The sequence below is a fragment of the Mobula birostris genome, chromosome 10 (genome assembly GCF_030028105.1).
Source record: "Mobula birostris isolate sMobBir1 chromosome 10, sMobBir1.hap1, whole genome shotgun sequence".
NCBI lineage: Eukaryota > Metazoa > Chordata > Chondrichthyes > Myliobatiformes > Myliobatidae > Mobula > Mobula birostris.
This window is the reverse complement of record NC_092379.1, coordinates 114,178,568-114,204,285: the sequence shown is the minus strand read 5'-3', so window position 1 is coordinate 114,204,285 and position 25,718 is coordinate 114,178,568. Positions and strand designations below refer to the sequence as shown.

General features: G+C 40.3%; 1 protein-coding gene across 6 annotated transcripts in view; it reads right to left on the bottom strand.

Moving 5' to 3' along the window:
• Positions 1-25,718, bottom strand: part of tenm1 (teneurin transmembrane protein 1) — an 802,783-nt gene that overhangs the window by 228,678 nt on the left and 548,387 nt on the right. The gene's annotated exons all lie outside the window — the stretch shown is intronic.

Genomic DNA, 25,718 nt, shown 5'->3' with positions numbered 1-25,718 from the left:
ATGCCTTGCCAATTTAAGTGCTTGTCTAAACATCTCTTAAACATAGTGATTGTATTTGACTCCACCAGCTCCTATAGCAGGAAGTTTCAGGTATCTCTATTTATCTGTCTGTCTATCTATCTATCTATCTATCTACCTACCTACCTAGCTATCTATCTATCTATCAATTTATTTGTTTGTTTGTTTGTTTGTCTATTTATTGAGATACAGTGTGGAGTAGGCCCTGCCGGCCTTTTGAGACACAATAGCCGGCAATTCCCCAATTTAATGCTCGCCAATTCATGTGACAAGTTACAATGACCAATTAACCTACCAATCGATACATCTTTGTACCGTGGGAGGAAACCGGAGCACCTGGAGGAAACCCATGCCATCACGGGGAGAACATACAAGCTCCTTTTAGGCAATGTTGTGCTGACCTTTATGCTACTATGCTAGCATATCACCCACTCTCTCAAAAAACATTTTGCCCTTAAATCTCTTTAAATCTATTTATTCTTACCTTAAATGTATGTGCTCTAGTTTTTGATATTCCTACAATGAGATAAAGATCCTGACCATCTTCCCTATCTCTACCTCTGGTAACTTTATATACCTTTATTGGGGCACCGCTTAGCCTTCTTAGCTCGAAGGAAAACAAACCCAGCCTATCTAATCTCTGAGTGAACATCAACTCTTGATTCAATTTTCATAGATGCTGCCTGACGTGCTGAGTTCCCTCAGCATTTTGTTTGGGCTGTTCTGGATTTTCAGCACCTGCAGAATCTCTTGTATTTATCTTCACCTTCCCCAAAGCTTTAATATCTCTTCAACAATACAGAAAAGATTTTGCACTTCAAATATGGTCCAATCAAGAGTCAATATGTTTAACATAACTTCTCTAATCTTTAAGAAGTGAATGGCAAATACTTTAATTCCATTAACTTGCTCCAATCACTACGTGCTCTGTATTTTAATATAAATAAATCTATCAAAACCCTGATCTCTATATTCCATACTCACTTATTTTTCAAGCTTCATGGCTGCTCTTTATTCTTTACAATAAAATGGACCACCACAGATTTAGATTAAATATTGAAAAGGGCGTAATCATCATCTTGGACAACAGTCACACTTCTCTATCTTTGGAAGTAATTCTAACTCCCTCCTCATCAACAACAAATGAAAATTAAAAGAGTATAGATGCTGCAAAAATGGAATTTAAATTGAAAATGCTGAAGACAGTACAGTAAACCGGGAGCATCCATAGAAAGAGTGAATACTTCAGGTAAGAACAGAGAAAGGCAGGAAGCAAATTAGTTTTAAGTTCCTGAGCTACAGTGTTACGTTGAGCTTGAGTGTCTGTGACTCCAAAGGACCAATTTATCCCATTACCTCATAATATTCAATAAGAAGCCCACTCCTGGGCTACACAAGTGTCTTCAAGGTTTCCTCCTTCACAAACACCTTCTATTTTAAGATCACTGCTGCAGCCGAGTGTATACTGTACATGGCCAAAATTTTTATCCATGTCTTTGGCACATCCAGACTCTATTCTCTCCCTAAGTCTTTTTTTATTTTTTCATCTTAAATCTATCCCTTAAATCATTTGCATAAAATTCTGGTAACTTTCCCTAATCTTGTCCTTACTTTTGTTACGTACCCCGTAACTGGGTTGCCAAACCAGCAGAAATGGACCACTCATTGCAGTCTGGATTACTAGGAACTAATAAAGTTTTATTAAAGAAATAAGTAACACAGTACTTTAATTGTAAGGATATAAATGCAACAGGTTAGCAATGATAATACACACATGTACACAGAACTAGGGTAATAGGAATCAAACCGAACTCTATCGCAGTGTAGGGGTAAAATGTTCAGTCTTAAGTGACACAGAGTTCAGTTCAGCTTAGTACAGTTCGCAGTAATCGCTGTTGTGGCGTTGGAGAGAGAGAGAGAGAGATAGATAGATATGCAAATTTGATTCAGCAGACCTTTGCTGTCTTCGCAGTTGGTTTTCAGGCGGACCCTTTATGTTTTTTATCCCGGTGTGGTCACTGACTGTGACCCTCCCGTTCCGCATACGACCGTTCTTCCGTGGTGAACCCGGCACCCAGGCAAGGGCGGACACACACACCAGGTTCCCACCGATCGTACCTTTACACCCTGTGAGTCTATGGTCGGTTCCTGCGAACCGGACCTCCAAACTCCCACCAACTTGTGGGGGCACACCGCTCTTCCAGGGTCTCATTATCTCGTGATCTGGTGGTGTGTCCGTGCCTAGCGAATCTGCTCTTTTTATCCCCCTGCTGGGGCATCACTTGTTCATCAAACTTCAAACAGTTCAGGTTCAGAGTACCGGTCTGTCAATAGCTGAATTGTGTTTCTTTTCTGTTAATCTCTCTTTCCTCTCTCATTAACATTTTGAACCTTTCTCCATTGTCTCTCTTATCTCTCTCATTAGCATCAATCATCTGATAACTTGGTTTGATGTCACACTTTGAAGCTGATACCTAACAGCTTACAGTCCTGTGAAGTTATTCAGCACACATTGCACATTAACAGTATAATATCAATGCAAAATGCTACTCTATAGTGAATGATCAATGCAAACACCTTCTTAGCAACTGAATACAGTTATAATTCTTCTCAGGAATTATAAACCAGAAAACCTCAGCAACAGTCCATGAATTCCTCTGGGAGTGTGAACCCAGACTAAATGCAAGAGTATAATCAATCAGACTGGGGACCTAATAGCATGAGCATAGAAGAAAGACTGCACCAGCCTGGCCTGTGCAACGTTGGACAAGTTGAAAAGAAATGCATGTGCTGGATGCTCTTGATTCAGTTGGTAGCCTACACCATAACACTAGACATTACCAGGTGCTTCATGTGTGGAGTTACATGAGCAGCACTTGCAAGCTGGCTAATAGTTGACATGGAAACACTTGAAGATGTTTCTCGGCTGAATCTTTTATTGGGGATGTGGGGTGATGATCTCATATCTGCTCTGTCACTGAAGAAAAGGAGACAGTTGATGAATATCACTGGGGTTTTCATGTCAGTCATTGGAGTGGAGATTAATTTAACAAAAGGGGCAGAGCCTTGCCTTTCACTGTTTGCTCAAAGCACCTCTGCCTTACTCAAGATATTTTATGAGATGAATTAAATGAGAAATATTCATTAAATTCAATTTTCCTCCGGCTTCCTTCCCACCACTTTCTCAAGTCCAGTAGTCCATAAGCCAAGAACTCACTCATCTATAGGTCTCCCATCATTCAGTTATCTATTTGTATTGAAGAATCTCAATGGAGTCAGATCGCTTAAGTTCAGGGCAGCCTGCTACTCCAAAAACTGAGCAGATTGCAGCTTCATGTGCAAGTGGCATTAACAGTTCTGTCACCATCCAACTGCAAATAAAAGTAGGCCCTACTCCATAACAGTGTCCACACATCTGAAAAACCAGCCATTTTATGGCTGTAAATCAATATGAAAGCCACAATGAATAATGCCACATGATGGAAGAGCCATCAGGGACTAAAGCCACATCTACTATAATTAATACTACACATGTCCTTGCATAATACAATATTTGGGGCCCTAATAGTTATTTAGGTTGGGGGAATGCTTCAACATGTACATTGACATCAAGTAGTCTGTCCTTACACAGATTATATCATTGTTCAAGGGGAACTGAAGAAATGGTCGGAGCTGTCAAATGTAACACCTTCTTCCTTTCATATGTCTTTCTTTTCTTTTCAAGGTGGCTGTGATTCTGTTGGAGCCCGTGATGTACAGTTCAAACTATGGTTTCCAACAAGTGGTGTGTAATTGCACTGGCTGTGTGGCCTGGTGTTTCGATATCTCCAGGAGTGGCCTGAAATATGTCCGCCTTTGTGGGGCAGCCCCGTGGGGATGACCCGATTCCTCGCCGATTTCGCCAGCTGATGCGTTAATAGGAGACTGAAGCATCGAGACAGCAGGTGGTGTGCGCTGGGAGGGGTAGTGCTTCTACTGCTGCGAGTGGGGGCAGAGGAGGTGGGAGTATCAATGCTTCTGCTGCTGCTTGCGTGTGGGAAGGAGGAGAGCAGGCTTCGGTCTCTGATCTTACTATCATTCATTCTTTGGGGGTTCCTGTTTTGTGGATGTCTTGCAAAGATTAAGAACTTCAGGATTATTGCCATATACATTCTCTGATATTGAATTGAACCACTAATGGAGATCTTTACTAGATTGGTGCAAAATCTAAATCTCCCAATTAATTTGCTTAAATACTGACACAGTGACAAACAAAACTTATTTCCTTTCACAACAGGACATTTACAGTATGTTAAAGAAATGGCAGACATGCACAGTTTATCTGTGCTATTGTAAGTGTTGAACTAAAACACCCATTACGCATGTATATCTTGGTTCTGAGAACTAATTGAGCTTAATTTGTCCATAACTAGATTGTCTCCTGGTGTGAAGTAGATAAAAGTCATAGAATAACTTACTTTCATTAAGGTCTTGATATACGTTCATCCACCAACACATGGACAGCATGAAGGTTCAGAGTATGGATGGGGTACTAATCAGGTTTTGTTTTGAATGATGTTGAAGTGCTTGAACGTTGTAGTTATATTCTCGCAGGCAAGTGCAGACTAATCAATCACATTTTCTTAATGTGCTTTGTAAATAATAGAAAACCTTTGAAGGAGTCAGAATGGCTGCAGGATACCAATACCTGATCTGCTTTTGGTGTACTGCTGTACGATTGAAATTAGAAATGCCTTTCCTATGACTGCTCCAGAGGAAAGCTGATGAAGCCATTGATACAGCTGAAGAACAATATTTAATATTTTGTGTGTGCTGCTATAATATTTAATGATTTGTTTGAAGTACCAGTGTAGTGTAGATTGGGAGAAGTGATTACCCACATTTGCCTTAAAGGAGCTTGCCACACACTCACAAAAATCAATGCAGCTGTAATCATCACTGCTACTGATAAAGCTGTGCTGGAGCTGGCTTCAAATTCTACCTGAATGATGTTGAAGTGCTTGTGTGTGTGTGTGTAACTTTCTCATTCAGTCCTCTGGGAATATTAGTTTGTGCAGTTCAAGGTATAAAAGCCATGAATGTCAGCAAAAGGATGGATTCTAATAACATATCGGGTATTAGAACAAGTTACACATACAAAGTACTCGAGGAATTCAGCAGGCTAGGCAGCATCTGTAGAAATAAATATTCAATCGTCATTTCAGGCCGAGACCCTTCTTCAGGACAGGAAAGGAAGGGGGAAGATGCCAGAATAAAAAGGTGGATGGAGGGGAAGGGGAAGGAGGACAGCTAGAAGGTGATAGGTGAAGCCAGGTGGGTGGGAAAGGTAAGGGGTTGGAGAGGAAGGAATCTGATAGGAGTGGCCCATAGGACGAAGGGATCCAGGAGAAAGTGATAGGCAGGTGAGAAGAGGTAAGAGGCCGGGAAAGGGAAATTTTCTTCTAATAGAAGAAGAAATTGATATTCACTCCATCAGGTTGGAGGCTTACCAGATGGAATATAAGGTGTTGCTTTTCCACCCTGAGGTTGGCCTCATTTTGGCTCAAGTGGAGGCCACGGAGCAACATGTCCGGAGGACATAAGCCGGGAAGATGTGGAATTGATATGGGTAGAGCTGCGTAACACTAAGGGGCAGAAGACGCTGGTGGGAGTTGTGTACAGGCCACCTAACAGTAGTAGTGAGGTCGGAGATGGTATTAAACAGGAAATTAGAAATGTGTGCAATAAAGGAACAGCAGTTATAATGGGTGACTTCAATCTACATGTAGATTGGGTGAACCAAATTGGTAAAGGTGCTGAGGAAGAGGATTTCTTGGAATGTATGCGGGATGGTTTTTTGAACCAACATGTCGAGGAACCGACTAGAGAGCAGGCTATTCTGGACTGGGTTTTGAGCAATAAGGAAGGGTTAATTAGCAATCTTGTCGTGAGAGGCCCCTTGGGTAAGAGTGACCATAATATGGTGGAATTCTTTATTAAGATGGAGAGTGACATAGTTAATTCATAAACAAAGGTTCTGAACTTAAAGAGGGGTAACTTTGAAGGTATGAGACGTGAATTAGCTAAGATAGACTGGCAAATGACACTTAAAGGATTGACGGTGGATATGCAATGGCAAGCATTTAAAGGTTGCATGGATGAACTGCAACAAATGTTCATCCCAGTTTGGCAAAAGAATAAATCAAGGAAGGTAGTGCACCCGTGGCTGACAAGAGAAATTAGGGATAGTATCAATTCCAAAGAAGCAGCATACAAATTAGCCAGAGAAAGTGGCTCACCTGAGGACTGGGAGAAATTCAGAGTTCAGCAGAGGAGGACAAAGGGCTTAATTAGGAAGGGGAAAAAAGATTATGAGAGAAAACTGGCAGGCAACATAAAAATGGACTGTAAAAGCTTTTATAGATATGTAAAAAGGAAAAGACTGGTAAAGACAAATGTAGGTCCCCTGCAGACAGAAACAGGTGAATTGATTATGGGGAGCAAGGACATGGCAGATCAATTGAATAATTACTTTGGTTCTGTCTTCACTAAGGAGGACATAAATAATCTTCTGGAAATAGTAGGGGACAGAGGGTCCAGTGAGATGGAGGAACTGAGCGAAATACATGTTAGTAGGGAAGTGGTGTTAGGTAAATTGAAGGGATTGAAGGCAGATAAATCCCCCGGGGCCAGATGGTCTGCATCCCAGGCTGCTTAAGGAAGTAGCCCAAGAAATAGTGGATGCATTAGTGATAATTTTTCAAAACTCGTTAGATTCTGGACTAGTTCCTGAGGATTGGAGGGTGGCTAATGTAACTCCACTTTTTAAAAAAGGAGGGAGAGAGAAACCGGGGAATTATAGACCGGTTAGCCTAATGTCGGTGGTGGGGAAACTGCTGGAGTAAGTTATCAAGGATGTGATAACAGCACATTTGGAAAGTGGTGAAATGATCGGACAAAGTCAGCATGGATTTGTGAAAGGAAAATCATGTCTGACGAATCTCATAGAATTTTTTGAGGATGTAACTAGTAGAGTGGATAGGGGAGAACCAGTGGATGTGGTATATTTGGATTTTCAGAAGGCTTTTGACAAGGTCCCACACAGGAGATTAGTGTGCAAACTTAAAGCACACGGTATTGGGGGTAAGGTATTGGTGTGGGTGGAGAGTTGGTTAGCAGACAGGAAGCAAAGAGTGGGAATAAACGGAACCTTTTCAGAATGGCAGGCGGTGACTAGTGGGGTACCGCAAGGCTCAGTGCTGGGACCCCAATTGTTTACAATATATATTAATGACTTGGATGAGGGAATTAAATGCAGCATCTCCAAGTTTGCGGATGACACGAAGCTGGGTGGCAGTGTTAGCTGTGAGGAGGATGCTAAGAGGATGCAGGGTGACTTGGATAGGTTGGGTGAGTGGGCAAATTCATGGCAGATGCAATTTAATGTAGATAAATGTGAAGTTATCCACTTTGGTGGCAAAAATAGGAAAACAGATTATTATCTGAATGGTGGCCGATTAGGAAAAGGGGAGGTGCAACGTGACCTGGGTGTCATTATACACCAGTCATTGAAAGTGGGCATGCAGGTACAGCAGGCGGTGAAAAAGGTGAATGGTATGCTGGCATTTATAGCGAGAGGATTTGAGTACAGGAGCAGGGAGGTACTACTGCAGTTGTACAAGGCCTTGATGAGACCGCACCTGGAGTATTGTGTGCAGTTTTGGTCCCCTAATCTGAGGAAAGACATCCTTGCCATAGAGGGAGTACAGAGAAGGTTCACCAGATTGATTCCTGGGATGGCAGGACTTTCATATGAAGAAAGAATGGATGAACTGGGCTTGTACTCGTTGGAATTTAGAAGATTGAGGGGGGATCTGATTGAAACGTATAAGATCCTAAAGGGATGGGACAGGCTGGATGCAGGAAGATTGTTCCCGATGTTGGGGAAGTCCAGAACGAGGGGTCACAGTTTGAGGATAGAGGGGAAGCCTTTTAGGACCGAGATTAGGAAAAACTTCTTCACACAGAGAGTGGTGAATCTGTGGAATTCTCTGCCACAGGAAACAGTTGAGGCCAGTTCATTGGCTATATTTAAGAGGGAGTTAGATATGGCCCTTGTGCCTACGGGGGTCAGGGGGTATGGAGGGAAGGCTGGGGCGGTGTTCTGAGTTGGATGATCAGCCATGATCATAATAAATGGCGGTGCAGGCTCGAAGGGCCGAATGGCCTACTCCTGCACCTATTCTCTATGTTTCTATGTTGGAATGGGAATGGGAATGGAAATTAAAATATTTGGCCTCTGGGAATTTCTGCTTTTGATGGACGGAGCAGAGGTGTTCAAAAAAGCGGTTCCTCAATTTAAGATGGATCTCACCAATGTAGAGGAGGCTGCTTCAGGAGCCCCGGAAACAACAGACGACTCATCTGATTTGCAGGTGAATTGCTGCCTCACCTGGAAAGACTGTTTGGGGCCCTGAGTGGAGATGAATGAGCAGGTGCAGCACTTTGGCTGCATGTAGGAGTAAGTGCAGGGAGGGAGATTAGTGGGGGGGGATGAATGGACAAAGGAATTATGGAGGGAACAATCAAGAACAAGTACATCAGTTTGTTAAGTTTGGACTGTGTATCTGTAAATTCTGAGGGAGAACAGAGGTGTGTTCTCATTTAGATTCCACATGTAAGCACGTGTAATTGTTTTCTGTAACAGAATTTTGCAATACAGTCTCACGTAAAAGATGTATTTCTGCACTAAGGACTTTCAGGAAGGGATAGGCAATTTCCTTGGCATCTTTTGCCCAATTAAAAGAAAATGGCACAGAAACTATGTTACTAAGTGATTAAACTGTAAATGAAAAGAAAAATTAGGAATATATTGTGTTTTATGCAGTGAACAGTAAGTTATTGGTTTCGGTCGGGGAATATCAATTTCAGAAACACCTTTCAATGACATTAGCCAAGGCTTTAGAATCAGTCTTGTTGATTGACTCAAAGTGCTTACTTGTCACATTAGTCCTTAAACCTTAATGCCAATCAAAATGAGCTCTGTCACCCTTTGTAAAAAATATCTCATACTTTAGTCCTACTATATTGTCATCTAAACATTAAGATGCTCTAATCTTGTATAATTAATTGTGGGAACTTGGCTGTGTTTAGCGAAATGTACCATCTTGGAAAATTACACATTGTTATTAAAATGAGTGCTAAAATTCATAAACCGATGCCACATGTGTTTCCATCTTTGTGAATATACATATATTTTCCTGTAGTATCTGAGATCAAGATTAACCGCAATCAGGTCAGTGTAAAGATTGTGCTGAACTTAGAAAACCAGTAACATTATCAAGCATTAAGTGGTCCCAGTTAAGTTAAGTTTGCAGCCAGTGCTAAACCTGAAGAGATCCCCAACATTTCAAATCTGAGTCCGAGAGTTTCTCAGAAATCTTGGTTTCAAAATGTACGGCAATCAGAAATAATGTAATGGAGATGATGCAATCAATATGGAAAGAGAATTAATTCTGCTGAGATTTCGCACCAATGCACTTAGCTCCCCTGATCCAAATTCAATTCCTAATGAATGCACTGCATTGATTTTCACCAGCAATGAAGTACTATTAAAAATACGTGATCAATACATTATATAGGCAGGAGCTGGTTATGACCACAGTGAATCTGCATCATTATAATTATTTTGGATTGGACTCATCGACATGCAATGATACAGAAGTTGCTGTTTCAGATATTATTTACTCTTACATAGAGAAGAGAGCTATTTTGCTCATCAAATCCATGTCAGACCCTAACAGAGGAATCCCACTGTGGAAATAATAACCGTGTAAGGTATGGATAACTGCATCTTCAAGAACAGGTTCAGAGGCTGTACACGAAGATTGTGGCCCACAATCCTCAAGAAATTGACCTAAACTTTAATATCTCAGCCCTCTGTTTTTTGTCATTTATTAAATAGTTGAAGCACCTTCAATAACTCCAAGAGACGGAAGTAGGATAAATACTGAAAGGTTTTTATTCGCTGTACAATACGACTTCCATGCTGAGTGTCTGCCCCTGGACTGAGGGGGAGGGGCAAGGCGAAATCACCTTTATTCAGGGGTCTGTGGGAGGAGCCACAGGGGCAGTCAGCAGAGGGGCGTGTCCAGACAGTTAACCCAGTTACAACATATGTATGGTTTACCATAATAGTCTTAGGTGGGACTTTTGGCAACCAGCAGTAATTCAACTATCAACTGGTTATAAACATAGTGGGCAGGGGATAACCACCAGCACTACATTGTGTTGAGATGAAAAGCTCTGTATGGTCTCCTGTCTCTGCAGGTGCTCAGACTGAATGATTTATTCCTGCCTACACTCCAGTTAGATAATGATCAGATGAAAATAAGCAAAATTGTTTAAACTTGAAAATAGTTTTATCTGACCACATTTTAAAATATGCTTAATATTCCCTTTATATTATCTATAACACAGAATTAGGTGTATTATCACTGACATAGGTTATGAAAGTTGCTATTTGCAGCAGCAGTACAGTGCAAGACATAACTTCATTCAATAACTGATTGATCCAAAGTTGTATCATATGGAATAAAAGTCTTCCAAATATATTAGCCATTGTGTACACTAGACACAGTTTAAAACTGTGTTGGAAGTGCACATCATGATTCATATTTGCATTGGAATTTCATCTTTGCATCATCTGTGGCAGAAAGTGTGCTGACTGGCTGCAACACAGCCTGGTATGGGAAAACCAATGACTTTGAGTGGAAAATCCAACAGAAGGTAATGGATTTGGCCCAGTACAGCATGGGTAAAACCTTCCCAACCATTGGGCACATCTACATGAAACATCGTTGTAGGAAAGCAGCACCCATCATCAAAGATCCTCTCCCCCAGGCCATGCCCTTTTCTCCCTGCTGCCATCGGGTAGAAGGTACAAGTACCTCAGGACTTGCACCACTAGGTTCAAGAACAGTTAGTACCGCTCAACCATCAGGCTCTTGAACAAAAGTGGATAAATACACTCATTTAAGGACTCTTTTTTTAAATCTTGTTTCATACTCGTTATTTATTGCTATTTATTTATATCTACATTTCCACAGTTTGCTGTCGATTGATCCTGTTTACAGTTTCTGTTCTATAGAATTGCTTAGTGTGCCCGGAGAAAAAGAACCTTAGCGTTGTATGTGTTGACATGTATGTATTCTGATAAGAATTTTTACTTTGAACTTTTTCAGGCTGCTGTGGTCATATAATTACTATTTCCAGATTAATTTTATCTCTATTTATTTCTAACTTCAGAGGCATCCTGCACCATTAACTTTCTCATTGATTTCTTACTTCTTGTGTAACATTCTCCTCATGTCCTCTGAGAATACTATGGATGTTTGAATTTGCTATAACAGCAGGACAAAAGAAAAGCAGCAAGATTAGGTGCTAATGTGTTATTAAAAATCATGACCTGACTGGCAAGGACAGAGAAACTACATCAAGCACGCCTGCTGCTTGAAAGAGATTATCACCATTATCTGCTCATTCCCCAAATTAGTGCTGATAGACCACTATTTAAGTGCTTTAATTTTACTCATTCTACACCCATTTGGTTGAAGTTGCATATTTATCTCTTGCAAAAGCTAATACTAAAGCAAACTATGAGCTGCTGAGCTTTCTGTTTTGGTTAATTTTAGATTTTATGGATCCAGTATTTGTACTTTAGATGGGATTCTTGATTGGTGGTGCAAGATAAAAATTCACACAGACCTAAATGAGAAGGAATCTGAGGTATGAAGAGTAAAATCCTTCCTCTATCCTTTTCCTGCCATATCACAGAGCACAGAAATGGGTTCTTTGACCCGTCATGTCCATGCCAACCACTTTGTCCATCTATACTCATTCAATTTGCCTACATTAGGTCCATGCTGATGAGGCTGAGTACAGGGCTACGGTAGGAAACTTTGTCACATGGTGTGAGCAGAATTATCTGCAGCTTAATGTGAAAAGACTAAGGAGCTGGTGGTGGACCTGAGGAGAGCTAAGGTACCGGTAACCCCTGTTTCCATCCAGGGGGTCAGTGTGGACATGGTGGAGGATTACAAATACCTGGGGATATGAATTGACAATAAACTGGACTGGTCTAAGAACACCGAGGCTGTCTACAAGAAGGGTCAGAGCCCTCTCTATTTCCTGAGGAGACTGAGGTCCTTTAACATCTGCTGGACGATGCTGAGGATGTTCTACGAGTCTGTGGTGGCCAGTGTTATCATGTTTGCTGTTGTGTGCTGGGGCAGCAGGCTGAGGGTAGCAGACACCAACAGAATCAACAAACTCATTCGTAAGGCCAGTGATGTTGTGGGGATGGAACTGGACTCTCTCACAGTGGTGTCTGAAAAGAGGATGCTGTCTAAGTTGCATGCCATCTTGGTCATTGTCTCCCATCCCCTACATAATGTACTGGGTGGGCACAGGCGTACATTCAGCCAGAGACTCATTCCACCGAGATGCAGCACAGAGGATCATAGGAAGTCATTCCTGCCTGTGGCCATCAAACTTTACAACTCCTCCCTTGGAGGATCAGACACCTTGAGCCAATAGGCTGGTCCTGGACTTATTTCCTGACATAATTTACATACTACTATTTAACTATTTATGGTTTTATTACTATTTATTATTTATGGAGCAACTGTAACGAAAACCATTTTCCCCTGGGATCAATAAAGTATGACTATGACTATGACTATGCTATTGGTAGTACCTACTTGAGGTGTTGCCTCAAGGAGGTAGCATCTGTCATTAAAGATCCCTACCACCTGACCACACCTTCTTCATTTTGCTACCATAGGCCAGAAGATACAGAAACTTGAATTCCCATACCACAGGGTTCAAGAACAGAAAAGTTCTTTACACAGAGGGTGGTGGGTGCATGAAATGCCCTGGCAGAGGTAGTGGTAGAGGATGATAGGGGTATTTAAAAAAAAGCTCTTAGATAGGCACATGGATGCAGGAAAAATGGAGGGTTATATAGGAGGGAAAAGGTTAGATTAATCATAGGGTATGTTTTTAAGATTGTCACAACATTGTGGGGTGAAGAGCCTGTACTATGCTGTAATGTTCTATCCTCTAAGAACAGCTACCTCCCTCAAATATTCAATACTTCAAACTACTTGCATAATACGAATCACCATCTCAGTGTAATAACACTTTCACCACTTTACACTACAATGGACTTTATTTTTGTTATTCAAATTGTGTTTTTTTAGTGTAAATTTTTTGTATAATTTATGTTTTCTTATGAACATGTATCTGATGTTATGTGCCTGTGAGGCTGCTGCAAATAAGTTTTTCATTGGACATGTGTATATATGCACTTGAATATGACAATAAACTCAACCTTGACTTTGGTATCCTTCAATGCCTTGTCTCATAAAGTGCCTGTTTAAAATACCTCTTATATATGGTGATTGCATCTGATGCCATCACCTCTTCTGGCAGCAGGTTAGAGAATCCAATTATTCAGATGCCTCAAACATTAGCTTTATCATGGATCCATTGTCACATCGGTCACTTCGGCAAAATCTCAATATGGAAGTCATTAAAGTGACAATTTTATGTGTCCCATTTTAATGATTGTTCGCCACTTTTTATATAATTGATGAACTGCTGAAGTGTCCTGAATGGTTTGTCAATAAGTCAGCACAGTGGTCCACTGGGTGCTGCTGCTGCTGATATCTAGCCCTAGGCTATATCATAACCACCAGAGTTGTCTGTGTGGAGTTTGTACCTCCTCCTGTGACCACACAGATTTTCTTCAGGTGTTCCAGTTTCTTCCCACATCTCAGAGATATGCTGATTGATGCAACACACATCTAAGTTGCTGGTGAATGCAGCAGGCCAGGCAGCATCTGTAGGAAGAGGTGCAGTCGACGTTTCAGGCCGAGACCCTTCGTCAGGACTAACTGAAGGAAGAGTGAGTAAGGGATTTGAAAGTTGGAGGGGGAGGGGGAGATCCAAAATGATAGGAGAAGACAGGAGGGGGAGGGATGGAGCCAAGAGCTGGACAGGTGATTGGCAAAAAGGGATACGAGAGGATCATGGGACAGGAGGTCCGGGAAGAAAGACAAGGGGGGGGGGGACCCAGAGGATGGGCAAGAGGTATATTCAGAGGGACAGAGGGAGAAAAAGGAGAGTGAGAGAAAGAATGTGTGCATAAAAATAAGTAACAGATGGGGTACGAGGGGGAGGTGGGGCCTTAGCGGAAGTTAGAGAAGTCGATGTTCATGCCATCAGGTTGGAGGCTACCCAGACGGAATATAAGGTGTTGTTCCTCCAACCTGAGTGTGGCTTCATCTTTACAGTAGAGGAGGCCGTGGATAGACATGTCAGAATGGGAATGGGATGTGGAATTAAAATGTGTGGCCACTGGGAGATCCTGCTTTCTCTGGCGGACAGAGCGTAGATGTTCAGCAAAGCGGTCTCCCAGTCTGCGTCGGGTCTCGCCAATATATAAAAGACCACATCGGGAGCACCGGACGCAGTATATCACCCCAGTCGACTCACAGGTGAAGTGTTGCCTCACCTGGAAGGATTGTTTGGGGCCCTGAATGGTGGTAAGGGAGGAAGTATAAGGGCATGTGTAGCACTTGTTCTGCTTACACGGATAAGTGCCAGGAGGGAGATCAGTGGGGAGGGATGGGGGGGACGAATGGACAAGGGAGTTGCGTAGGGAGCGATCCCTGCGGAATGCAGAGAGAGGGGGGGACGGAAAGATGTGCTTAGTGGCGGGATCCCGTTGGAGGTGGCGGAAGTTACGAAGAATAATATGCTGGCAGAAGCACAAATCCAAAAATCAAGGGAATTCTTAGAAGCATTAGACACAAAATGCTGATGGAACTCAGCAGGCCAGATAGCATCTATGGAAAAGAGTACAATGTTGCAGGCTGAGATGTGGACTATATTCTTTTCCATAGATGCTGCCTGGTCTACTGAGTTCCTCCAGCATTTGGTGTCTGTTGCTTCTAAGAATTCCCTTGATTTTTGGATTTGTGCTTCTGCCAGCATTTTTATAGTTTCCCAGACAAACTTGTGACCTTCTTGGTCTTCATGTACTGAGACGAAAGCCTTCCGGCTATCTGATGCTCATGTAGTCTCGTGGATAGTTTTCTCCTCGCCTGTCCTACATAGTGTTTGGGACAGTTTCCACATTGGATTTGGTATATTACATTTGTTGTCTTCATGTGGGATGTCGATCGTTAGGTGTCGAGAAGAGCGTTCTGATGGTTGTGCTGTGTTTGTGTGCTACCATTATTCAAAGTGGTTGGAACAGTCTTGCCGTCATTTCAGAAATATTCCTGAATTACGGTAGGGTTAGCCTCTTTCTTATTTGTTCATTTGGAGTTGAAAAGTTGTTTCTCTGGAGGAGATATCTTCAGATGAAGGGAAAAAATGATGGGATTGCTTAGGGACTTGGCACAGATGCAATAGGTTGAATGGCCTCTCTTAAAGTTGTGAAGAACTATGATAGTTCAACTACAGGATTCAGTGATGCTGGCAGTTTGAAACCAGAATGGAATCCAATCTGGGTATCATTTGTATCAATGTCCATCAGTTGGGAGGAATAATAATGTTCTTCCTGCTATCTTTCACATCTATGTCTTTAAATCTGCTAACACTGGTATCTATAAGATCAGCTGCTTTGGTTGGTGCATACCAGCTGGTCAAGACTTGCACTTAACGTGCTCCATTCATTGTCTCTGAAAACAACAAACAGGGTCTACATTTGGCCGATACCTTTGATTCGCAAGGACAGCCAAGCTTCCGGTAGTTTATGCAAAGGAAGCATTAAGGGCAATTTCATGTATACCTCAAGCAACTGGTGCGTGGGTTACAAGTAAATAACTTGGGGAAATAATAATGAGAAAACGTGGGCTAAGCAGCCCCTTTTTATGCTGTGAGAAAATATAAGATCTGAACTACAGGAATTAGATGATGCAGATAGATGTCTATTTCGAACTGTTTGATTTACCATTCAAGTTTGTCCATTATTGACTTCTGTGCCCTTTTGGTCTCTGTAGTTCCTCTAGTGCCAACATAAGACCATCAGAAATACATGGTGGATAGGTTGTGATGGTAGCTGTAAGTGTACTTCATGCGACTGCAGTTCCACTCCAATTTTCTTTTAAAAGCCCTAATTAATTCTGTTTTCACACAGGCAATGAGTTCCAGATCATAATCACTCTGAATAAAAATAATTATTTTCACATTCCTCATATGTTTTGCCATAACATTAAATTTGTTCCCTTTAATTCATGCGGTTTCTCTTATTGTATATTAAACTATTTAAAACTATTTTGACCTTGTACATAACTATCAAATCTCCTCTGAACCTTTTGTTCCAGGGTTTCTCCAGTCTAAAATTATATTTTTGTATACATTCTGTTTTCCTGAAGTGTGATAACCAAAACATTACATTGGGTTACTGGTTTTATAATAAAGGTCTAATTTGATTTTCCTGCTTTATTAATCTATGGATTAGAAACTGCTTTGCTACCATTTAATAGTATTAAAAGAACACTGTTGGGTCACTCTAATGCTAGTCATAAAAATTCTGCAATGTGAAGCACACGGATATCATTGCTGTGTTTACCCATGTTGTTCAGCTTGAAACTGACAAACCTGAGTTACAGCAAAGTATCTTTTGTGGATACCTTGCACACTCCTGCAGATGATACGTCTTATCTAATAGATACAACCTGCTTTTGAAGTAACTTCAGTTCTCAGATAGAGTTGTACAGCACAGAAAGAAACCTTTCAGCCCAAACTCCATGACAACCAATTTACCTATCTACACTAATCCCATCTGCCTGCATTTATTCCACATCCCTCTAAACCTTTCCTATCCCTGTTCCTATCCAAATGTCTTTTAAACTCTGTAATTACACTCTACTTTCTTCTACCAACTCCTCTGACGGGTTGTTCCATTTATCTAAAATCCTGCGTTGAAAAACCTGACCCTTAGATCCCCTTTAATTTTCTCTCCTCTCACCTTAAGTTCTAGATTCCCTTAGCCTGAGAAAAAAGACTATCTTTCCAAAATATGCCCCTCATCATTATATAAACCTCTGCAAGGTCACCCCTCTGTGTCTTTCACTGTAAGGAAAATTATCCCAGCCTATAACTCAAGCAACAGTTCTGGCAACACTTTTGTCAATCTTTTCTGCATCCTTTCTAATTAAAGCACATCCTTCCTACAATATGACAACACAAAATGTACAAAATATTCCAAGAGAAGCTTAATCCACAATTTGTACCACAACAATGTCCCAGTTACTTTTGTTAATGGTTTTATCTGATGAAAGCAGTCATACCTTACACCTTCAACACTATTTTGTCTACCTAGATCACCATTTTCAGGGAAATATGTACTTGGACTCCAAGGTTGTGCATTTATACTCTTCAGAGACCTGGAAATGTGGGTTAAGAATTGGGAGACTGGAAGGTTGGAGAATAAGGGAGCAGCAAAATTGGGGCATTGAGGAGTTAGGGATTAGGAGATTGAAGGATTTGGGTTTCAGGGATGAGAGGGAACAGGATCATACATTTGGTCATTCAGCAAAGACAGCCATCTACTCAGCTGATTTATTGTTTCTGAACACTTGAAAAATATTAGCAGCCTCAGTTCTTCTTTCTTCCCTATTCTTTCTCATTCTTTTATCTTTGAGACCAGACATTCCAACCTTTTTGATGCCATGGATCAATACTATTAAGCAAGGGGTCCATGGGCCCCAGGTTGGGAACCCCTGTTCAAGATACATAGCTTCCACAAGGCCTGCAATTCCCAGACAGTCATAATCAGTCTGTTTTCAAATAATTTAAGGAAGCTGCTGAGATGGATTGACAATGAAATTAATAAGATAAGGTGAATTAGACATTAGTTTAAGATTTCCTATGACAGACAGAGTAAGGCAGCACTCCCTTGTAAAACCAAACATCTCTGGAACTTAAATTTTAAACTGAATTACTCAGTCTAAACATGGTGGCACGCATACTGCTTATTTAGACCCAATTATTGACAAACTAAAAGCAATTTAGATTGATTTTACATTCAGGCTTTACTATCAGGAGGGACTTTAAAAGCTATTAGACCGGATAGATTTAAATCCAGGTTCCATTATTATCAGGCCAATGTCTAACCTTGTCTGGCATTGAAGCATTATATTAAATGACAAAAATTCCTCAAGTGCTTTTCCTTATTATTCCTTTCACATGTAATAAAACTATTCATACAATTAGCAAAATAGGCAGAACATTATAATATCAAGAACAATTCTTTGCAGCTGCTTGAATTTTAGAAGAGAAATTGGTCAGGTTTCATTTATACGTTTATATTACCAGTAAAACTGTTAATTACCATATGATAATTTCATCCTTTGGTTTAATGCACTGAGAAAGCATAAAATGCAGATGGCCATTTCATTGTCACTTTTCATTTAATTCTGAAATATAGCTACCTTCAATATTTGCAAATCAAGGGAGAGTTGTGGTTTAGTATAAAACAATTTTTGTACATTATAATATTTCAGAGGTCAGATGTAATAAGAGACAACTTTGTCTGAGATCTCATCTTACACTGCATGAGAAATCTCTCTTAGCTTCTTCCCTTATGGGGAATATGCAATTATACCATTTCTTCCAATGCATCCTCATGACCTAACACAGTAGTATCAAATTGACTTTAATTTTAAGACAGAAAATAATTCAGAAAGCCTTAGCAAATAGAAGGAATAGCAACAGATATGCCTATTTTTTAACAAAAAATAGAATTAAATGCATATGTTTTCAAAAGAATTGCAACATTAAATCTCGAGGGAATTATATTTGTTAAAAATGATCTACTAGTTTACCTAAACACGAGGGATTCTGCAGATGCTGGAAATTCAAACAACACACATCAAAGTTGCTGGTAAATGCAGCAGGCCAGGCAGCATCTCTAGGAAGAGGTACAGTGGACGTTTCAGGCTGAGACCCTTCGTCAGGACTAACCGAAGTGTCTCGGCCTGAAACGTCGACTGTACCTCTTCCTAGAGATGCTGCCTGGCCTGCTGCGTTCAGCAGCAACTTTGTTGTGTGCTGCTATTAGTTTACCTAATTTTTTTTTCTATTCTGATAACTATGGGGGGTGGGGCATTTGGCAAGGCCAGAATCTATTGATCATTCTTCATTGCCATGGAAACTTGCAAAGTCCCCTTTTGAAACGTAATGGTCCTTGTTTGGAAGACACTCCCATATTGTTTTTGGGCATGGAGTTAAGTGGCAAATGTGCAGAAACAACAATATCTGCTTATTTTCAAGTCAGGAACATGTGTAACATGAAGGCAAACTTATAGCTAGACAACAATCGATGGCTTTTTTAAAATTTTGAAGACACAGACTTAGACCAAAAATAAAAATCCCAAAATGAGTTACAGTCAGATAACTCTCCAAAATAAGCAATGCTGTGCATATGAAAATCAGATCCCAGTGTAAAGCAATTCTGGCAGCCATTTAGAAATCTGTCTGCTCATTTTTGGATGGGAGTTTTGCTTTCACCTCCATTTTTTTTGGACCCAAATGGCATGAAGCAACAGGCAAACTTTGCTTCTGTAGGCTTTTCAACTTTGCTGAGTTATAGAGAAATACAGCACAGAAACAAGCCCTTCGACCCATCTAGTTGAAGACAAAACCACTTGAACTACCTACTCCTATTGACCTGCACCGGGACCATAGCCCTCCATATTCCACTATCCATGCTCCTAACCAAACTTCTCTTAAACATTGAAGTCAAACTCACATGCACCACTTGAGCTGGCAGCTCTTTCCACACTTTTTTGCAGCCCTTTGAGTGAAAAAATTTCCCCTCATGTTCCCCTTAAACTTCTCACCTTTCACCCTTAACCCATGACCTCTGGTTGTAGTCCCACCCAACAACAGTTGAAGAAACCTGCTTGCATTTATCCTCTTTATATCCTTCATAATTTTGTATACCTCTATCAAATCTCCTCTCAACCTTCTACATTCTAGAGAATACAGTCCTAATGTATTCAATCTTCCCTAATAACTCAGGTCCTTCAGACATGGTAACATCTTTCTAAATTAGGCCTCACTAATGGCTTATGCAACTTCAACATAACATCCCATCTTCTGTACTCAATACAGTACATTGATTTATGAAGGCCAATGTGCCAAAAGCTTTCTTTACAACCCTATCAACCCATAATTCCATTTTCAACTAATTACAGACCTGTATTCCCAGATCCTTTTGTTCTATCACAGTCCTTGGTGGCCCACTGTTCACTGTGTAAGACTTCTCTGGTTGGTTCCACCAAAGTGCAAAACCTTGTATTTGTCTCCATTAAATTCAATCTTTCAACCTATTTTTCCAGCTGATATAGGTCCCTCTGCAATCCATGATAGTCATCCTCACTGTCCACTATACCTCCAATCTTGGAGTCATCCACAAATTTTCTGATCCAGTTAACCAAATTATCATCCAGATCATTGATATAGTTGACAAACAACAAAGGAGCCAGCACTGATCCCTGTAGCACAACACTAGTAATAGGCCTCCAGTTAGAGAGGCAACCCTCTACTACCACTCTCTGGCTTCTCCCACAAAGCCAATGTCTAATCCAATTTACTACCTCATCCTGAATGCCAAGCAACTGAACCTTCTTAATCAACATCCCATGTGGGACCTTGTCAAATGCCTTACTAATGTCCATTTAGAAAACATCCAATGCCTTTCCTTCATCCACTTTTCTGGTAACTTCCTCGAAAACATCTTTAAGATTGGGTAGATATGACCAACCACGCATAATGCCATGCTGACTATCCTTAATTGGTCCATGTCTATCCAAATACTTATATATCCAGTTGCTTAGAATACCTCCAATAACTTTCCATCAACAGATGTCAGACTTACCGGCCTATAATTTCCTGTTTTCTGTTTAGAGCCTTTTTTGAACAGTGGAACAACCTTGGCTATCCTCCAATCCTCTGGTGCCTCTTGTGTCGCTAAGGATGTTTTAAATATCTCTGCTAGGGGCCTGGCAGCTTCTGTATTTGCTTTCCATAGGGTCCAAGAGAACGCCTTGTCAGGTGTTGGGGATCTATCTACTTACAGGAACCAAAAACAGCTTAATCATTTCTCTCCAACATTTCTCATTGCTATTTTCATTCTTCTTCATCATCACGTCCATTCTCACAAATGTGGTTTGATTCTGTGGATCAGGATCAGAGATGCTCTCAGCTTCTCAGTTTCAAGATCATTCCAGGCTACCGTTGCTGCTGGTTACTTCATTTCATCCTGTACCGTACTACTCGTTACTGCATAAGGAATGACGCTTCATTTATGATTCATTTCAATGCCATATTACAAAGGGAAACCCATGGCTCTTTTCTCTGAGCCTAATATAGGATTATCTTACTTCATGCACCTTCCATAAATACTGTTAGTCAGAATGCTGTTTTATAACTCCAACTATCATTGACTTTTAAAACAAAGAACCTTACTGCAAGTACTATAGTACTGGAAGTTCATTAATTTATTAAGTCTCCTTGTTCGAAGCATGTTGATTCTATTAGGGTTATTGTATTACACCATGCTTGATTCATCCTACTTGGGGTCATATTACCAAATATTTACCACTGATTGTGGTCTGGTGCTACTGGTTGTAATCCAACACACGGTGATTACAGTCATTCTGCACTGTCCACATTTATGAGAAGCTCGGTGTTAATAAAGGAATGAGCAACCAGAACTCTAATCAAGGTAATTATTGCAGTTAGGTGTCAGCTGAATAAATCTGGCTGGTTTTGACCTATATTTGAAGGATGCTAAGAATAAAAGTTCAGTTATTACAGCACTTGTTGTTAGAGAAAATCAGGTTATTTACTGATAATAATCCTCCACGTAACATTTCAATGCAGACTTCAAACAGATTAACATTTGCTCCGATAAAATACAGGAATTTAAATTGTGTTTTTTGATCCTTGCACATAATAATTCCTGAGGTGTAAATTTTCCAATACTCTTATTACTGATCACTGATAAAAATTCTCCAAGCATTTTAAGCAATTTAAGGCATTGGTAACCTTTGAAAATACTATTTTTAATTGAGAGTTAGATATACTATATTTAGCATTAGTGATATTTCAGCATTGAGTTTACAGATGAGCCATTTTGCATTTTATATTTGAAAGATTTCAGTAAATGTCCAGCATAACTAATCACTTACTATACATGTCCACCACAGGAACACTAGTCCTGTTGAAGGGTCCTGGCCCGAAATGTTGACTGTTTACTGTTTTCCATAGATGTTGCCTGGCCTGCTGAGTTCCTCTAGTATTTTGTGTGTATTACTTTGATTTTCAGCATCAGCAGATTTTTTCTTGTGAGAGGAACACTAATACTAATATTCTTTTCTTCTCTTTTCTCACTTACATTCATACAGAATGATATTAATCTGCTTCAGTTGTCAACTCCAGAATTGCATGTCTCAGCCTTACAACCTTATTGCTCAAAGATTCTTCCTTCTCTTGATTCTGCATCCTGTATCCAGCTGGTTTAATTTTGGATCACACAGTCACTGAAAACAATCACTTTCCATCTCTATCAACACCATGAAATCATCCCATAACCTCCACCGTTTTCACAAAAGCTGCCTCAGCAGCTGTAAAGCTTCCAATTAATTTCAACCACTGTTGGATTGTGGGCTTTTGATCAATGGAGGAGCTGGAATAAATGTGCCCAAACTTATTTTGATTATTTTAAACTGAGAAGCCAAACTTCGAAGTCCAGACTTGTATACAGCCTAGCCTATGAATCCATAACCTATAATTGAAAGACAGTTTTGGACCCTGTCCTTGCAGAGAGATCTTTTCACACACTGATAAATTATCAAGTGTGTAATCAGCAGCTTCAAGCTTTTTCGATATAACTGTCAGATTCAATCTATTTTCCTCAGTTCCCTCTTCCTTGACAAATCCCTGTGCTTTTCAGGTTACTATTTTTAAACCAAGGTTACAGCATAACTTCAAGTATCTTTAATCATGAAATAAACTTGATAAATGAGCAGAGTTGATGCCACTGCAAAGAAAACATCAGGAATAATCTACCAATGTGCAAAAGTGACATCTGTTGGTGCCTTATCATGTGCTTAGCTTCATGCCTGAATTCAACATTTCTATTTAATCTGTAAGTCTGCATATGAGAAGTCTACAATATGAATATTAAAAAATAGGAAGCTGCAAGGCTGAACTCTTTCCTTTCCTTTAAGTGCGTTCTTACTGTCCATTTTTTTTAGTTTATTTCTGTCTGGAAAGAGGTCTTGAACCTATTGTTACTTGTTTTGTCGATCTCCATGGCAACTTGGGTTACCTTGAATGGAAAATTTCCATTTAATTCCTCTCCTTACTCTTCATTTCCTAACTTTTAATGATCACCAGATTTTGCACAATACATATCTAAACAGAGTAATAGATACCACGTAGAATTGTGAAACTAGCTGACTTTTGCATAGTTGATAAAAGCACAAAGAGAAATTTTAAATAACCTAAGATATGATTGATTGAACAATGAGTAAATTCTATCACTTTAAGATAATTATGGAAAGGGGGGGGGGGCAATGATATTTCACATAGAAAATGAATAAATTAAAAGAATTTTGGAAATGCAGAGCAAGACAATACGTTAATATTAACGTTCAGAGAACCACTTCATCAGAACTAACTTAATCAATCACACTGTCATTTTACAGAGCAGACCACAGGCAGGATCTGACTGAAATAAGGAGTTAAATATTCATCAAGCAGAAATACTTTTCAGAGTCTTTAAGTAGGACGCTGTTTACCTCCTATTTTGTAGAGTTTACATTCATCAATAAATGTACGCTTCAATTCCACATGGAGTCCACATCCTCATACGCAAAAGAAGCAAAAGAATCAAAAGGTTGAGCATGGTGGGAATAATGTTCTGAGCTGTGTATATTTCAGTGCAAAGAGTACTGCAGAAAAGGCGGATGAGCTTAGATCATGGATCAGCATGAGCAGTTATAGCATTGTAGATATTAATGAGACTTGGTTGCAGGAGATTTAGAGGAGCAAATTTATCTGAATGCCCGTAGTATTTGAAACAAGGTAGTGTACTTGTGGCACAAACAAGGGGTATGATTGGTGGTCATTACAGAAATGTGGCTGCAGGGTGGAGAGGATTAGGAATTAAATATCCAAGGATATCAGGTAATACGGAAGGATAGACACGAATGTAAGGGAGGTGGGGTAGTGCTCTTAATTAAGGATGAAATCAGGGCGATAATGAGAAATTATATAAGATCTAAGGAGAAGAATGTTGAATCCATCTCTGTAGAGATTAGGAATAGTAAGGGGAAAAAAAATCACTGGTGGGAGTTGTCTATAGACCACCGAATAGTAACATGATAGAGGCACAGGCAATAAATCGACAAATATCTGAGGCATGTAAGAATGGAATAGCAGTTATTGTGGGAGATTTTAACTTGCACTAAGATTGGGTGAATCAAGTTGTTCGTGGCAGTCTTGAGGAGGACTTCATGGAATGCATATATGATAGCTTTCTTGAACAGCATGTTACTGAACATACAAGGGAATGTGCTATCTTGGATCCGGTCTTTTGCAATGAGACAGGTAAAATTAGCAATCTTGTAGTTAGCAATCCTCTTGGAAGGAGTAATCACAGTATGATTGAATTTCATTGGTAAGATGCCAGAGAATTGGAGGATAGCTAATATTGTTCTGTTGTTTAAGAAGGGCTCTAAGAATAAGCCAGGAAGCCAGGTGAGACTGACGTCAGTAGCGGGAGAGTTATTGAAAAGTATTGGAAGAGGCTGGATATATAAGTAGTTGGATAGACAGAGACTGATTAGGGATAGTCAACATGGCTTTGTCCATGTAGGTTGTATCTAACTAATTTATAGAGTTGTTAGAGGAAGTTACTAGGAAAGTTGATGAAAGCAAGGCAATGGATGGTGTCTACATAGACTTCAGCAAGGCTTTTGACAAGGTCCCACATGGGAAGTTGGTCAAGAGGTTTCAGTAACTTGGCATTCAAGATGAGGTAGTAAATTCAGGTTAGACATTGGCTTCACAGAAGAAGTCAGAGAGTAGGAGTAGATGGTTACCTCTCTGACAGGAGGTCTGTGATCAGAGATCAGAGTTGGGTCCTTTCCTTTACTGATTTTCATCTATATCAATTATCTGGATGTGGTAAACTGAATCAGCAAATTTGTGGATCTCACCAAGATTGGGGGTGTAGAGGACAACGAGCAAGACTATCAAAGCCTGCAGCGGGATTTAGACCAGCTGGAGAAATGGGCTGAAAAATGGCAGATAGAATTTAGTGTAGTGTAGTAATTTAGTGTCAGGTGTTGCATTTTGGGACGACCAACCAGGGTGGGTCTTACACAGAGAGAACTAGCACTGAGGTGTGCAGAACAGAGGGATGTGGGAATATAGATCCATAATTCTTTGAAAGTGGTGTCACAGGTTGATAAGATTATAAGAGTTTTTTGGCACATTGGCCTTGATAAATCAACGTATTGAGTACAGAAATTGGTATGTTATGTTGGAATTGTAGAAAACATTGGTGAGGCCTAATTTGGATAATTGTGTGCAGTTTTGGGAACTACCTGCAGCAAACATGTAAATAA